A 15,383-nucleotide genomic window follows, 5' to 3' on the forward strand; every position below is an offset into this window, starting at 1 on the left:
TCCCAATTTAAAAAGCAGGCGTGTAAAGTCAGCAGCACGTTTGTATTGTTTTCTTTCAGTTTTATTGAGATATAATTGGCATACAGTGCTGTATAAGTTTAAGGTGTACAGCATAATGATTTGACTTACATCATGAAATGATTCTCACGGTAAGTTTAGTGAACATCCATGATCTCATATAGATACAAAATAATAGAAAAATTTGTTTCCTTGCGATGAGAAAAACTCTTAGGATTTACTCTCAACAACTTTCATGTATAACATTCAGCAGTGTTAATTATATTTATCATGCTGTACATTACATCCCTAGTTATATATAAGATAAATAACTTATATTTATCTTATAACTAGAAGTTTGTACCTTTTGACTACCTGTTGGTTTTGGTTTTAATTTAGCACCAGGTAGCATGCATTAGTAATCACTCAGTAAGAGACTTTGACCACATTACTTTACATTGTTCATCACTCATATTTGCTTTATCTAGATGACAATATAACAAAAAATTGCCTTTCTTTTTTTTTACTGGACTGATTTTTTTTTTTTTTTTTTTTACTGAATTGAATTGATGTGTGTGTATTTACTAGATATAGCTCTATTTTGAGTAATAGCTATACTAAGTTGGCTTCAACTGATAGCTGTTTTCCATGTCCTATAGGCATTTTGATTGATTTTTACAATACTTGGGTTCTTTAAATTTGCCTGAACACAATTCTTTCTCTACACACATCAAAGAACACACACTGTATTTCATTATCTCAGTTGATCATTTTTTAACTTCTAATCTTCATGGAAGGATTCCAATCACTTCCCTGACTCCTTAAGCCTCTTACTTTTGTTAGTTCAACCCCCCTTTCCTCATTTTGCTTTTGAAACCAAAATACTCCAAATGCTAAATTTGAAGATGGGGAAAGATATATGATTTTTTTTTCTTTCTATTGCCTCTAGGCTTCACTGATGCTTCTGCCTGAATAAGGTCTTTGGCAGTCTAGAAATTTTATACTCCCAAATCTTGTAGGCAATTTACGATAAACATAGCAAACATTAATGTCCATAATATTTTGAAGTACTTGCTGATTTAAATGCCAATTTCAGAAAGCTGGTTTCAAACCTCCCCATACCTCAAATACTCTTAAAGGCATAGAGAAAGTGAAAATAATTCTGCTGCCTTAAAAGGAGAAAATATGGCATTGTGTGGTAAAGATTCTTTTTAACCTTGTTTTGAAATAATTTCAGATTTACAGGAATGTTACAAAAATAATAAAAATAATTCTCATTAACCCTTCACCCAGATTCCCCAAAGATAAACATTTCACCAAGTGACATTTGTTATATTATTCTCTTTCTCTATATATTTTTTCTGAACCCCTTTGCAAATAAGTTGCTGAAATAATACAATTTACCCTTAAATAATTAAATATGTATTTCCTAAAAGCAGTCATTATTAATAACTTTAGTACAATTATCAAAATAAGGATATTAACATTCCCACAATACTATTATCTAGACATCTACAGATTTAACCAAAAGTTTTCACTTGAATCCAAAATGTTCTTTATACCAAATCAAGCAAAGAGAAGTTTGCTTTGTTTTGTTTTTTCTGGCCCAGTATTACACGGTGCATTGAGTTGTCTCTTTCATTTCCTTTAAGATAAGGTGTTTTGCAGTCTGTCTTTGTTTTTCCTCAACCTGACATTTTTGAGGAATCCAGGCCAATTATTTTGTAGACTGTTCCTCAAAATGGGTTTGTCTAATATTATCTCATGATTACAATCAAGTATGCATTTTTGCAGGAACATAACAGAAGTGATATTGTGCTCTCAGTGCATACCATCAGGAGGTAAATAATGTCTGTTGGTTCTGTTACTGGTGATATTAACTTGGGTTACTTGGTTAAGGTGGTGTCTACCAGATGTGTCTAATGTAAAGTTAAGGGTTTTTCCTTTGTATTTATTAACTAACTATGTTGTGGAGATAATGGATTCCTGTTTCTCTTCAAACTTCCACCCACTAGTTTTAGCATCCATTGATGATCCTTGTCTGTGACTGTCAACAACTTACTGTGGTGATTGCCAAACAGTAATTTTCTAATTCTGTCATTTATTTTACATTTAACAGTTATAAGCCTACCAAAAGAAAGAGCTTTCTCTCTTCCCATATTTATGTATTGATATATTTATATCTGCATAGACTCATGGGTTCTCATTTTAGTCTAAAGGTTATAATTACTTTTTGTCATTATTTGTCTTAATTATCAATGTGTAATGGAAGACCCTATCAAAGAGGTTATTTGTCCTATTAGTATGTCCAACCATTTTTTAACATTTCTTTACTGTCACAAAAGTACATTCCAGTCTTGCACTTTCCTTGCCTAAGCCAGAAGAAACCATTTATGAAAGAAACCTTAGTTCCTTTTAGTGAAAAAATATATTTAGAACTATGATCTGAATGCTAGGTATCCCTATTTCTTTTATTGGGACAGTGCTTCTATTACCTCTCAGTCTACAGAGCTAGTAAATACATGCACACACAAATAAAAATATACACATATATACATCTATATTTATTCATTTATCTATCATTCTGTTTAAAATAGATCTTACATAAAATTAACAAATTTCTTGAAATATACAACAAACTGAAGCTGTGAGAAGAAGAAATTGGAAAGCTGGATAGTTCCCAATCTATTAAAGAATATGCATTTATTGTAAAAAATTTTCTATAAAGAAAACTCTAGATACAAATAGCATTCTTGGTGAAAGCTTCTTAAAATGTAATGAAAATAACTCAACTTAAACTCTTTCAAATATAAAAGAATGGGGCATTTTCCAATTTGCTTTTTGAGGCCAGAATAACCTTTATTCTATACTATAAAAGACCTTACAAAAAAAGATCAAGAATGCCGGTAAACTTAAATAGTAATAAATTTAAAAAAAAAGAAAAGTTAAAATTTTGTACATAAGTATATTATCAAATCAAGTTTTATATATATTATATGTATGTAATATATATATTTTATATATATTGTATATATATAAAAAACTCAGAAAGAGTTTTCAAGAAGCACAAAATTACATGTAAAATCTATGCTCATGGCCATTTTTTATAGAAATTCGAATTGGATTTTAGCCAACATGCTTGTTTTATTTATACAGCTCTGTTCCTTCAGTATTGTTTGTCTTTCTGATTTTATGCCTTAAATAATTAAAATATATATTATTTTCCAAATGTTCTATTTTTTCAGTATTTAGTGTGTCAATTAACTTTTTGTTAAATTTGTTGATTCTCCCTCAAAGTAATGCTTTTGTTGGATGTCTACTGTTGTATTTCCTCTCTGTTGAAGTCCAGTGTGCTCTGGACTCTGAAGATGTTGCTAGGTAACAGTTTTGAATTGGTTGGTACTTCTCTGGTTTCAGAATCTTTTTTTGTTTCTGGAACATGGGAATTTCTCCTTTTGTCTATTGAGATCTGTTTTCTTCTTTCTTTCTATCTATCTATCTATCTATCTATCTATCTATCTATCTATCTATCTATCTATCTATCCATCCATCTATCCATCCATCCATCTATCAGTAGATAGCCTCAGTATTTCTAAATAATTGTATTGGAAAGGGACTCATCTGTACCAGCCCAGCATGCAATTTTGCATTTCCAATTTTGAAATTATAGTTAGAATTTTAGAACCCATAAATTCTAGATACTATTCTAAGCACATTGTTCCTACCGATTTAGTGCTGACAAAAGTCCTACTTATGAGATACTTACCAATATTATCTCATATTTTAAAAAATTTCCTCCTTTGCTCAATAAGAAATCTGAAGCAAAGAGGGGTTTGATAACTTGTCCCATATGACATTGCCTATTAGAAGCAGAGACAGAATTTTGGACTTACATATTCAGATTATAGAGCTTATACCATTAATATACCATACCTGTTTTCTAATTTTTTTTAACTTTCTTCCCTTCAATTAGATTAACTGATTCTTATGGATAGAATTTTGATTGGAATTTTAAATACATGTTAACGCTTAAAATAACTGAAATTTGAAATTTTCACTTTGTCTTCTCAGATTTCTAGGAAGTAGTTGGTGATAGATTTTGAATATTTTTCTTGTTTATGTAAAGTAGTATGATTATCACCATCTTGGTGCTACAAAGTTCAGATTTTGTTGCCAAATAATTCTATTTGTTATTTGCCCCAATTTGCAAATGAACAAAAATTTATTTCATCTTTCTTACAATGACACCTATTTCCTCCTTCACTGGACAGCTCTGACCACTATCTCTCACACAAGTAAGACTGTCTTATATCTGTTGATATTTTTTTAAATGTCTGAAGAGGAAAGCCTATACTTAGCACTTTCTCATATATGTCTAACTTAAATACTTTTTTTCAGTGTGAATTCTGAAAGTAAGTTCAAACAATATATTGAGTTTGTTATACAGTCATACATCCCTAAGTTGCTGAGAATGAATTTTTTAACAGGAACAGGTTAATAAAACATTTCAGAACATGTCCACAGAGGAAAGACATGCTTAAAAACAGCAACAAACACAAACAAACTTATCCAGCATTTAAAAAGTTTATTAATCAACTATTTATTTTCCATCTATTCATTCATTTACCAATTCATTTATATATAAACTACTACCTAATACTACATGCCAGGGAATATTTTAAGTAGTAGGGGTACCACGATGATCAAGAACCATAGAACATAGAATCTGGGCACACATGTTGCAAACATTTCTAGGAAGAAAACCAAATAAATGAACAGTATATTTATAAATGATCACTACTGGAAGAAAATTCTCCATGGATTTCTTGGCTTTGTGTACAGGTCAAGTCTGAGCAGAAGATAACTTGGAAGAGCAATCAGCCTTGGAAGCTAGAGAGAATGTTTCCCTCTGGAGAGATTTAGAGATATACTTGCATGGAGACGTCCATGGTAGTAAAAATAAAGCTCTCTCTGTCTTCTTCCCCGAGACATTTGCTTATATTCCTGAATAGTAAATCTAGTGTGCTTTTCCTCTCCCTCCAGAATATATGTATATATGCCTGTGTGTGTTTGTGTGTGTATATCTGTATCTGTAACATTCTGGCTGGCTAACTAGTTAGCAAGTAGGTTAAGAACTCAGTTCCTTTACGGTTGCTGATTTAATGATCATATGTACTAGATAGAAATGATATAGGGTAAGATAAAGGAACTATATGGCTATTTGGGTGAGGATGGACATATTTAAAGGAGGTAAGAATACAGAAATACTGAGTGGGTTCAATTCCTTGGAAGTTTTTTTTTTTTTTTTTCCTGTGAAAAGGTGCAAAGAGAGAAGTTGAGTGATATATAAGTTCAAGTGAATTCCTTCACATATTACTTTTTTTCAAGTTAGGGTTGTTAACGAGGAGAAGGGGCAGTCATTGGGTGGTAATCTTTGACCGTTAAAAATCTTTTGGCTGTTAAAGGAGATGTAATTCTATACGATGGAAAAAACACTGAACAGTATGTCCAGAGTCCTAAAAGTTAGTTCTGGATCTTCTACTCATTAGCAGTGTTACCTTGGACTAATTATGACCCATCTAATACTCAATTTCTTCATCTGTGACATCAGAAAATATTTGGTACCTCCATAGATACTTGTTGTAAGATTAAAATGTGTTTAATGATGAGAACACATTCTCAAAACCAGTAGAACCTATATAAATATAAAGATTTATTTTATCAGTTTATCCAAAAACAAAAGAAAAAATAAAACTACTTGATATAATTAATAATGCATCAAATAAAACCATAATATGCAATAGAATGTACTTATTGAAGTTTTTAAAATAGAATTCATTATTTTATTTTAGTATAGAAAAATGCAAAAATTATATAGAATAAGGGGCAATGCTATCTATCAGCTCTTAGCCCATTTTCATTGTATCTTCATGTTGGTATATCTCCATGTTTGTCCAAGAAATTGGACAAAATACTGATTTAGCAACTATAATCTCTCTTAGGTATGAAACATCAGAGATTCATAGTAGTTAAAATAGTTGAGAAAAGTGTAATGAATTGTGTTATTAGATTTTTATACTAGGATAGAAAGGGTACTATTATTTTGATATTCAAGCAAACAACTTTTCTAGGCTAAAAGTGTGCTTTATGAAAACCTGATGTTATATTTTGCCTAAGTTTTTAAATGGCTTGCCATCCCTTTAAAGTGAATAAATTGCAAAACATTTTAGAGAAAATGATACGAAGTACTTTTGGTAAAGCTGACTCTAACAAAAATAAATGACAGCAATCCATAGATTTGGAAATGTCTAAATATTTAACTATGTCTTTCAATATTGTTTAGTATTTTCTAGATGTAGGCATCATCTAGAAAATTGTAGCAACCAAGAGCTTCTCAAATTTCATTGTGGGGTTATTGGTTCTTGAGCATATTAAATTCAATCACATATGTTAATGAGAAGTTCCCAAACAAAAAGTAAAGAGAAAATATTTTTCTTTTTTTTTCCAATTTCAGATTATTGTCCTTTCCCCTTTAATTCTGGACATAGAGCACTGGTTTGGGATGAGTGGGAAAGGAGATTTTTCATATTTCCAAACTCTTTGGACATATTTTGTTTCGTATCCATACAGAAAAAGGGTACAAATGTTCTTCCTCCATGAATTTATTCAAATGTCACCACTCTTTTCTTACTAATTTATAAAATCTTATTATTTTACAGTTTTTAAAGATGTGAGGTTAAGCCATACATTTTGCATATCTGTTAAGGACAATATGTCAACTCGTCTTTGGCATTGCTTTTCTCTCTCTTGCTATCAGTCTGCCACCCCACTTTACTCTTTCTAAGATTTCTAAGATTCCTCCATAGTAGCGATAATAGCTGCAAAGTTTTCCCTTCAGAGACTCTATATTCAACACCCTTCCCCACTGCTCATTGAACAAGAAAAAGGGAAAAGTAAAGGACCTATTACAAGAAGAGATTTTAGGCCTCTAATGTAAGTCATGCAGTTGTGTATTTTTTTTAAAAAATACTTTGAAATCATTGATTGAATTGTTATAGTTCTAACCATGTATATGACAGAATATTTTGTTTCATTCTTCTACACAAAAATTAGGTAGCCCAAGTTAAACCTCAGGTTTTTACTCTGTCAGAATTTTCAGAATCTATTACATCTATATTCACTGGTTTGAGGATAATACATTGGTCTCTATGGCCTGCTAGTCATCAAATTGTTCTTTTCTTATTTTTGTCACACTTCATCTGAGATACTAGATATTATATATTTGATTAAATACAGTTTTGGAGAAATAGAATATCTATTTGATGGAACTAAGAGACTGCTGTTAAATGTTTCCTCTCAAATAGCTACTCTAACTTCTTTACTTAGTACTCAAAATTTTATACATGGAATACAACAGAATTTATTAAGGGTCAAGTTTGTGATTATAAAAAAAAAACAAAAAAACCCCCGACTTTTCCCAATTGAAGGATATTGTGTCCAACATAAACATGGAAGGTTTACATCTTTAATCTGCCATTAATTTTAGTTCTGGTATAAATGGAAGTATGTTTTTCTTTAAATTCATGAATGTACTTGGCAAGGAAGGAGTTAAAGTGTCTGACCTGAGATCCGTTTATTCACTTTACCAGCATACAACCCCAGGGGAAAAGAAAAAAAAAAAAAACGGCAGATGACCTGGCCTAATCTCCTTGTCAACTGGACCTCTGGGTAAATAGACTAATGATATTTACTAAGAGGAAGAGGCCTTATCTATAGAACCCCTTAGCAGAATGTCCCTGGCTGAAGGATTACTTATAGTAAATAAAATTGCAATCACCAGATTTATGAGGAATCGTTGCTGGAGAATATCATCTAAGCCATACAACTCTGTGGGAATAAAATAGAGATGTTATTTAACTTAAATGCCTCCTGCTATGTTAGGTAAAGCCACGGAAACTCCTTTGGAAACCTCATCTATTATTCTGGGTGAAAGAGTGTGTCTAATACTGGAAGAAAGGATCTAGTTGGGTTGCTAGATTTAGCAAATACAAATAGAGATGCCCAGTTAAATTTGAATTGGAGAAAAACAGTGAAATCTGTGTGTTTGAAAGTATGTCCCATGCAGTATTTGGGAGTTATTTATACTAAAAAATGTGTTTATGTCTCTGCAACTTAAAACATGGGATGCACAGTTTAATTTAACTCGTAACCCCATTCTGGAGAAACAGTTGGGATGTCTCAGGCATTTAATGTTTATCTTCTTCTTTGTCTTTGTTCCTGAATTACCTACACATTTTTGAAATCATTAGTAAGTTTGATTCTGGGTGACCTCTCTGATTCATGTCTTATTTGACAATTTGATCCTGTGTATAAGCACAGCAGAATATATATACAGATACATATAAATCAGTTTTACTCAGTGCATCACTATTATTTTAAATTTGCTGACGTAATTGTTCATGAACCACTAACACATTACTCTGCTTACCTATCAACCAGGAGCCATACTTGTGCTTATGTTCCTGCTACACAGATTTACAAAACTTGCATCCATATCGACTCACACATTATTTTCACTTACGGAAAAAAAATATGTCCACATAGAAAAAAATTATCTAACACTTAGAGAAAAATATGAATGCCTATTTCTTCACTGTCACACTGGAATATTATTATTATTTTTTAACACCTTTATTGGAGTATAATTACTTAACAATGGTGTGTTAGTTTCTGCTTTATAATAAAGTGAATCAGCTATGCATATACATATATCCCCATATCTCCTCCCTCTTGCGTCTCCCTCCCACCCTCCCTATCCCACCCCTCTAAGTGGTCACAAAGCACCGAGCTGATCTCCCTGTGCTATGTGGCTGCTTCCCACTAGCTATCTATTTTACATTTGGTAGTGTATATAAGTCCATGCCACTCTCTCACTTCGTCCCAGCTTATCATTCCCCCCTCCCCGTGTCCTCAAGTCCATTGTCTACGTCTGCATCTTTATTCCTATCCTGCCCCGAGGTTCTTCATAATCAATTTTTTTTCTTAGATTCCATATATATGTGTTAGCATATGGTATTTGTTTTTCTCTTTCTGACTTACTTCACTCTGTATGACAGTCTCTAGATCCATCCATGTCTCTACAAATGACTCAATTTCATTCCTTTTTATGGCTGAGTAATATTCCATTGTATATATGTACCACACATTCTTTATCCATTCATCTGTCGATGGGCATTTAGGTTGCTTTCATGACCTGGCTATTGTAAGTAGTGCTGCAATGAACATTGGGGTACATGTGTCTTTTTGAATTATGGTTTTCTCTGGGTATATGCCCAGTAGTGGGATTGCTGGGTCATATGGTAATTCTACTTTAAGTTTTTTAAGGAACCTCCATAATGTTCCCCATAGTGGCTGTACCAATTTACATTCCCACCAAGAGTGCAAGATGGTTGCCTTTTCTCCACATGCTCTCCAGCATTTGTTGTTTGTAGATTTTTTGATGATGCCCATTCTAACTGGTGTGAAGTGACACCTCATTGTAGTTTTGATTTGCATTTCTCTAATAATTAGTGATGTTGAGCAGCTTTTTGTGTGCTTCTTGGACATCTGTATGTCTTCTTTGGAGAAATGTCTATTTAGGTCTTCTGCCCATTCTTGGATTGGGTTGTTTGTTTTTTTAATATTGAGCTGCATGAGCTGTTTATATATTTTGGAGATTAATCCTTTGCCCGTTGATTCGTTTGCAAATATTTTCTTCCATTCTGAGGGTTGTCTTTTTGTCTTGTTTGGAGTTTCCTTTGCTTTGCAAAAGCTTTTAAGTTTCCTTAGGTCCCATTTATTTATTTTTGTTTTTATTTCCATTACCCTAGGAAGTGGATCAAAAAAGATCTTGTTGTGATTTATGTCAAAGAGTGTTCTTCCTATGTTTTCCCCTAAGAGTTTTATAGTGTCTGGTCTTACATTTAGGTTTCTAATCCATTTTGAGTTTATTTTTGTGTATGGTGTTAGGGATTTTTCTAATTTCATTCTTTTACATGTAGCTGTCCAGTTTTCCCAGCACCACTTATTGAAGAGGCTGTCTTTTCTCCATTGTATATCCTTGCCTCCTTTGGTATATAGATTAGTTGACCATAGGTGTGTGGGTTTATCTCTGGGTTTTCTATCCTGTTCCATTGATCTATATTTCTGTTTTTGTGCCAGTACCATATTGTCTTGATTACTGTAGCTGTGTAGTATAGTCTGAAGTCAGGGAGTCTGATTCCTCCAGCTCCATTTTTTTCCCTCAAGACCGCTTTGTCTATTCGGGGTCTTTTGTGTCTCCATACAAATTTTAAGATTTTTTGTTCTAGTTCTGTAAAAAATGCCATTGGTAATTTGACAGGGATTGCATTGAATCTGTAGATTGCTTTGGGTAGTATAGTCATTTTGACAATATTGATTCTTCCAATCCAAGAACATGGTATATCTCTCCATCTATTGGTATCATCTTTAATTTCTTTCAAAAGTGTCTTATACTTTTCTGCATACAGATCTTTTGTCTCCTTAGGTAGGTTTATTCCTAGGTATTTGATTCTTTTTTGGTGCAGTGGTAAATGGGAGTGTTTCCTTCATTTCTCTTTCAGATTTTTCATCATTAGTGTATAGGAATGCAAGAGATTTCTGTGCATTAATTTTGTATCCTGCTACTTTACCAAATTCATTGATTAGCTCTAGTAGTTCTCTGGTAGAGTCTTTAGGATTCTCTATGTATAGTATCATGTCATCGAAAACAGTGACAGTTTTACTTCTTCTTTTCCGATTTGGATTCTTTATTTCTTTTTCTTCTCTGATTGCTGTGGCTAACACTATGTTAAATAATAGTGGAGAGAGTGGGCAACCTTGTCTTGTTCCTGATCTTAGTGGAAATGGTTTCAGTTTTTCACCATTGAGAACGATGTTGGCCATGGGTTTGTCATATATGGCCTTTATTATGTTGAGGTAAGTTCCCTCTATGCCTACTTTCTGGAGGGTTTTTATCATAAATCGTTGTTGAATTTTGTCAGAATCTTTTTCTGCATCTATTGAGATGATCATATGGTTTTTATCCTTCAATTTGTTGATATGATATATCACATTGATTGATTTCCGTATATTGAAGAATCCTTGCATTCCTGGAATAAACCCCACTTGATCTTGGTGTATGATCCTTTAAATGTGCTGTTGGATTCTGTTTGCTAGTATTCTGTTGAGGATTTTTACATCTATGTTCATCAGTGATATTGGCCTATAATTTTCTTTCTTTGTGACATCTTTGTCTGGTTTTGGTGTCAGGGTGATGGTGGCCTCGTAAAATGAGTTTGGGAGTGTTCTTCCCTCTGCTATATTTTGGAAGAGTTTGAGAAGGATAGGTGTTAGCTCTTCTCTAAATGTTTGATAGAATTTGCCTGTGAAGCCATCTGGTCCTGGGCTTTTGTTTGTGGAAGATTTTTAATCACAGTCTCAATTTCAGTGCTTGTGATTGGTCTGTTTACATTTTCTCTTTCTTCCTGGTTCAGTCTTGGAAGGTTGTGCATTTCTAAGAATTTCTCCATTTCTTCCAGGTTGTCCATTTTATTGGCATATAGCTGCTTGTAGTAATTTCTCATGGTCCTTTGTATTTCTGCAGTGTCAGTTGTTACTTTGCCTCTTGCATTTCTAATTCTATTGAGTTGAGTCTTCTCCCTTTTTTTTTTTGATGAGTCTGGCTAATGGTTTATCAATTTTGTTTATCTTCTCAAAGAGCAAGCTTTTAGTTTTATTGATCTTTGCTATTGTTTCCTTCATTTCTTTTTCACTTATTTCTGATCTGATCTTTATGATTTCGATTTCTTCCCTTCTGCTAACTTTGGGGTTTTTTTCTTCTTTCTCTAATTGCTTTAGGTGTAAGGTTAGGTTGTTTATTTGAGATGTTTCTTGTTTCTTGAGGTAAGATTGTATTGCTCTAAACTTTCCTCTTAGAACTGCTTTTGCTGCATCCCATAGGTTTTGGGTCATTGTGTTTTCATTATCATTTGTTTCTAGGTATTTTTTGGTTTCCTCTTTGATTTCTTCAGTGATCTCTTGGTTATTAAGTAGTGTATTGTTTAGCCTCCATGTGTTTGTATTTTTTACAGTTTTACAGTTTTTTTCCTGTATTTGATATCTAGCACTGTGCTCGGTAAAGATACTTGATACAATTTCAGTTTTCTTAGATTTACCAAGGCTTGATTTGTGACCCCAAGATATGATCTATCCTGGAGAATGTTCCATGAGCACTTGAGAAGAATGTGTATTCTGTTGTTTTTGGATGGAATGTCCTATAAATATCAATTAAGTCCATCTTGTTTAATGTATCATTTAAAGCTTGTGTTTCCTTATTTATTTTCATTTTCGATGGTCTGTCCATTGGTGAAAGTGGGGTGTTAAAGTCCCCCACTATGATTGTGTTACTGTCGATTTCCCCTTTTATGGCTGTTAATATTTGCCTTATGTATTGAGGTGCTCCTATGTTGGGTGCATAAATATTTACAATTGTTATATCTTCTTTTTGGATTGATCCCTTGATCATTATGTAGTGTCCCTCTTTGTCTCTTGTAATAGTCTTTATTTTAATGTATATTTTGTCTGATATGAGAATTGCAACTCCAACTTTCTTTTGATTTCCATTTGCATGGAATATCTTTTTCCATCCCCTCACTTTCAGTGTGTATGTGTCCCTAGGTCTGAAGTGGGTCTGTTGTAGACAGCATATATACGGGTCTTGTTTTTATATCCTTTCAGCCAGTCTGTGTCTTTTGGTTGGAGCATTTAATCCATTTACATTTAAGGTAATTATCGATATGTATGTTCCTATTCCCATTTTGTTAATTGTTTTGGGTTTGTTATTGTAAGTCTTTTCCTTGTCTTGTGTTTCCTGCCTAGAGAAGTTCCTTTAGCATTTGTTGTAAAGCTGGTTTGGTGGTGCTGAATTCGCTTAGCTTTTGCTTGTCTGTAAAGGTTTTAATTTCTCCATCAAATCTAAATGAGATCCTTGCTGGGTAGAGTAATCTTGGTTGTACGTTTTTCCCTTTCATCACTTTAAATATGTCCTTCCACTCCCTTCTGGCTTGCAGAGTTTCTGCTGAAAGTTCAGCTGTTAACCAAATGGGGATTCTCTTGTATGTTATTTGTTGTTTTTCCCTGCTGCTTTTAAAATTTTTTCTTTGTATTGAATTTTTGTTAGTTTAATTAATATGTGTCTTGGCATGTTTCTCCTTGGATATTTCCTGTACAGGACTCTGTGCTTCCTGGACTTGATTACCTATTTCCTTTCTCATATTAGGAAAGTTTTCAACTATAATCTCTTCAAATATTTTCTCAGTCCCTTTCTTTCTCTCCTCTTCTTCTGGGACCCCTATCATTCGAATGTTGGTGTGTTTAATATTGTCCCAGAGGTCTCTGAGACTGTCCTCAATTCTTTTCATTCTTTATTCTGCTCTGCGGTAGTCATTTCCCCTATTTTATCTTTCAGGTCACTTATCCGTTCTTCTGCCTTAGTTATTCTGTTATTGATTCCTTCTAGAGAATTTCTAACTTCATTTCTAACTTCATTTATTTCATTTCTAACTTCATTTATTTATTTAACAAGGACCTTCAATAAATGAAGGTCCTTGTTAAACTTCTCTTGTTTTTTCTCCATTCTATTTCCAAGATTTTGGATCATCTTTACTATCATTATTCTGAATTATTTTTCAGGTAGACTGCCTATTTCCACTTCATTAGTTTGGTCTGGTGGGTTTTTACCTTGCTCCTTCATCTGCTGTGTGTTTCTCTGTCTTCTCATTTTGCTTCACTTACTGTGTTTGGGGTCTCCTTTTTGTAGGCTGCAGGTTCGTAGTTCCTGTTTTTTCTGGTGTCTGCCCCCAGTGGCTAAGGTTGGTTCAGTGGGTTGTGTAGGCTTCCTGGTGGAGGGGACTAGTGCCTGTGTTCTGGTGGATGAGGCTGGATCTTGTCTTTCTGGTGGGCACGTCCACGTCTGGTGGTGTGTTTTGGGGTGTCTGTGGCCTTATTATGATTTTAGGCAGCCTCTCTGCTAATGAGTGGGGTTGTGTTCCCATCTTGCTAGTTGTTTGGCATAGGGTATCCAGCACTGCAGCTTGCTGGTTGTTGAGTGAAGCTGGATGTTATCATTGAGATGGAGGTCTCTGGGATAGCTTTCACTGTTTGATACTACGGGGAGCTGGGAGGTCTCTGGTGGACCAGTGTCCTGAACTCGGCTTTCCCACCTCAGAGGCACAGGCCTGACACCTGATTAGAGCACCAAGACCCTGTCAGCCACACGCCTCAGAAAAAACGGGAAAAGAAAGAAAGAAAGAAAAAAATACAATAAAAAAGTTACTAAAATATAAAATAATTATTAAAACTTTTAAAAAATTAATTAAAAAAAGAAAAAAAGGAAAGAAAGAAGAGAGCAGCCAAACCAAAAAACAAATCCACCAATGATAACAAGTGCTAAAAACTATACTAAAAAAAAAAAAATGGATAGACAGAACCCTAGGACAAATGGTAAAAGAGAAGCTATACAGACAAAATCACACAAAGAAGCATAGTCATACACACTCACAAAAAGAGAAAAAGGAAAAAAATATACATATCGTTGCTCCCAAAGTCCACCACCTCAATTCTGGGCTGATTCGTTGTCTGTTCAGATATTCCATTGATGCAGGGTACATCAAGTTGATTGTGAAGTTTTAATCCGTCATTCCTGAGGCTGCTGGGAGAGATTTCCCTTTGTCTTCTTTGTTCGCACAGCTCCTGGGCTTCAGCTTTGGATTTGGCCCCGCCTCTGCGTGTAGATCACCTGAGGGCGTCTGTTCTTCGCTCACACAGGACGGGGTTAAAGAGCAGCTGATTCGGGGGCTCTGGCTCACTCAGGCCGGGGAGAGGGAGGGGTACAGAGTTCGGGGCAAGCCTGTGGCGGCAGAAGCTGGCATGACGTTGCAACAGCCTGAGGCATGCTGTGTGTTCTCCCAGGAAAGTTGTCCCTGGATCATGGGACCCTGGCAGTGGCAGGCTGCACAGGCCCCGGGGAGGGGAGGTGTGGAGAGTGACCTGTGCTTGCACACAGGCTTCTTGGTGGCTGCAGCAGCAGCCTTAGTGTCTCATGCCCGTCTCTGGTGTCAGCGCTGATTGCCGCGGCTCACGCCCATCTCTAGTGCTCGTTTAGGCAGTGCTCTGAATCCCCTCTCCTCGTGCACCCTGAAACAATGGTCTCTTGCCTCTTAGGTAGGTCCAGACTTTTTTCCGGACTCCCTCCCGGCTAGCTGTGGTGCACCAGCCCCCTTCAGGATGTGTTCACGCAGCCAACTGCAGTCCTCTCCCTGGGATCTGACCTCTGAAGCCGGAGCCTC

This window comes from Balaenoptera physalus (genome assembly GCF_965194825.1).
Source record: "Balaenoptera physalus genome assembly, chromosome: 3".
Taxonomy (NCBI): Eukaryota; Metazoa; Chordata; class Mammalia; order Artiodactyla; family Balaenopteridae; genus Balaenoptera; species Balaenoptera physalus.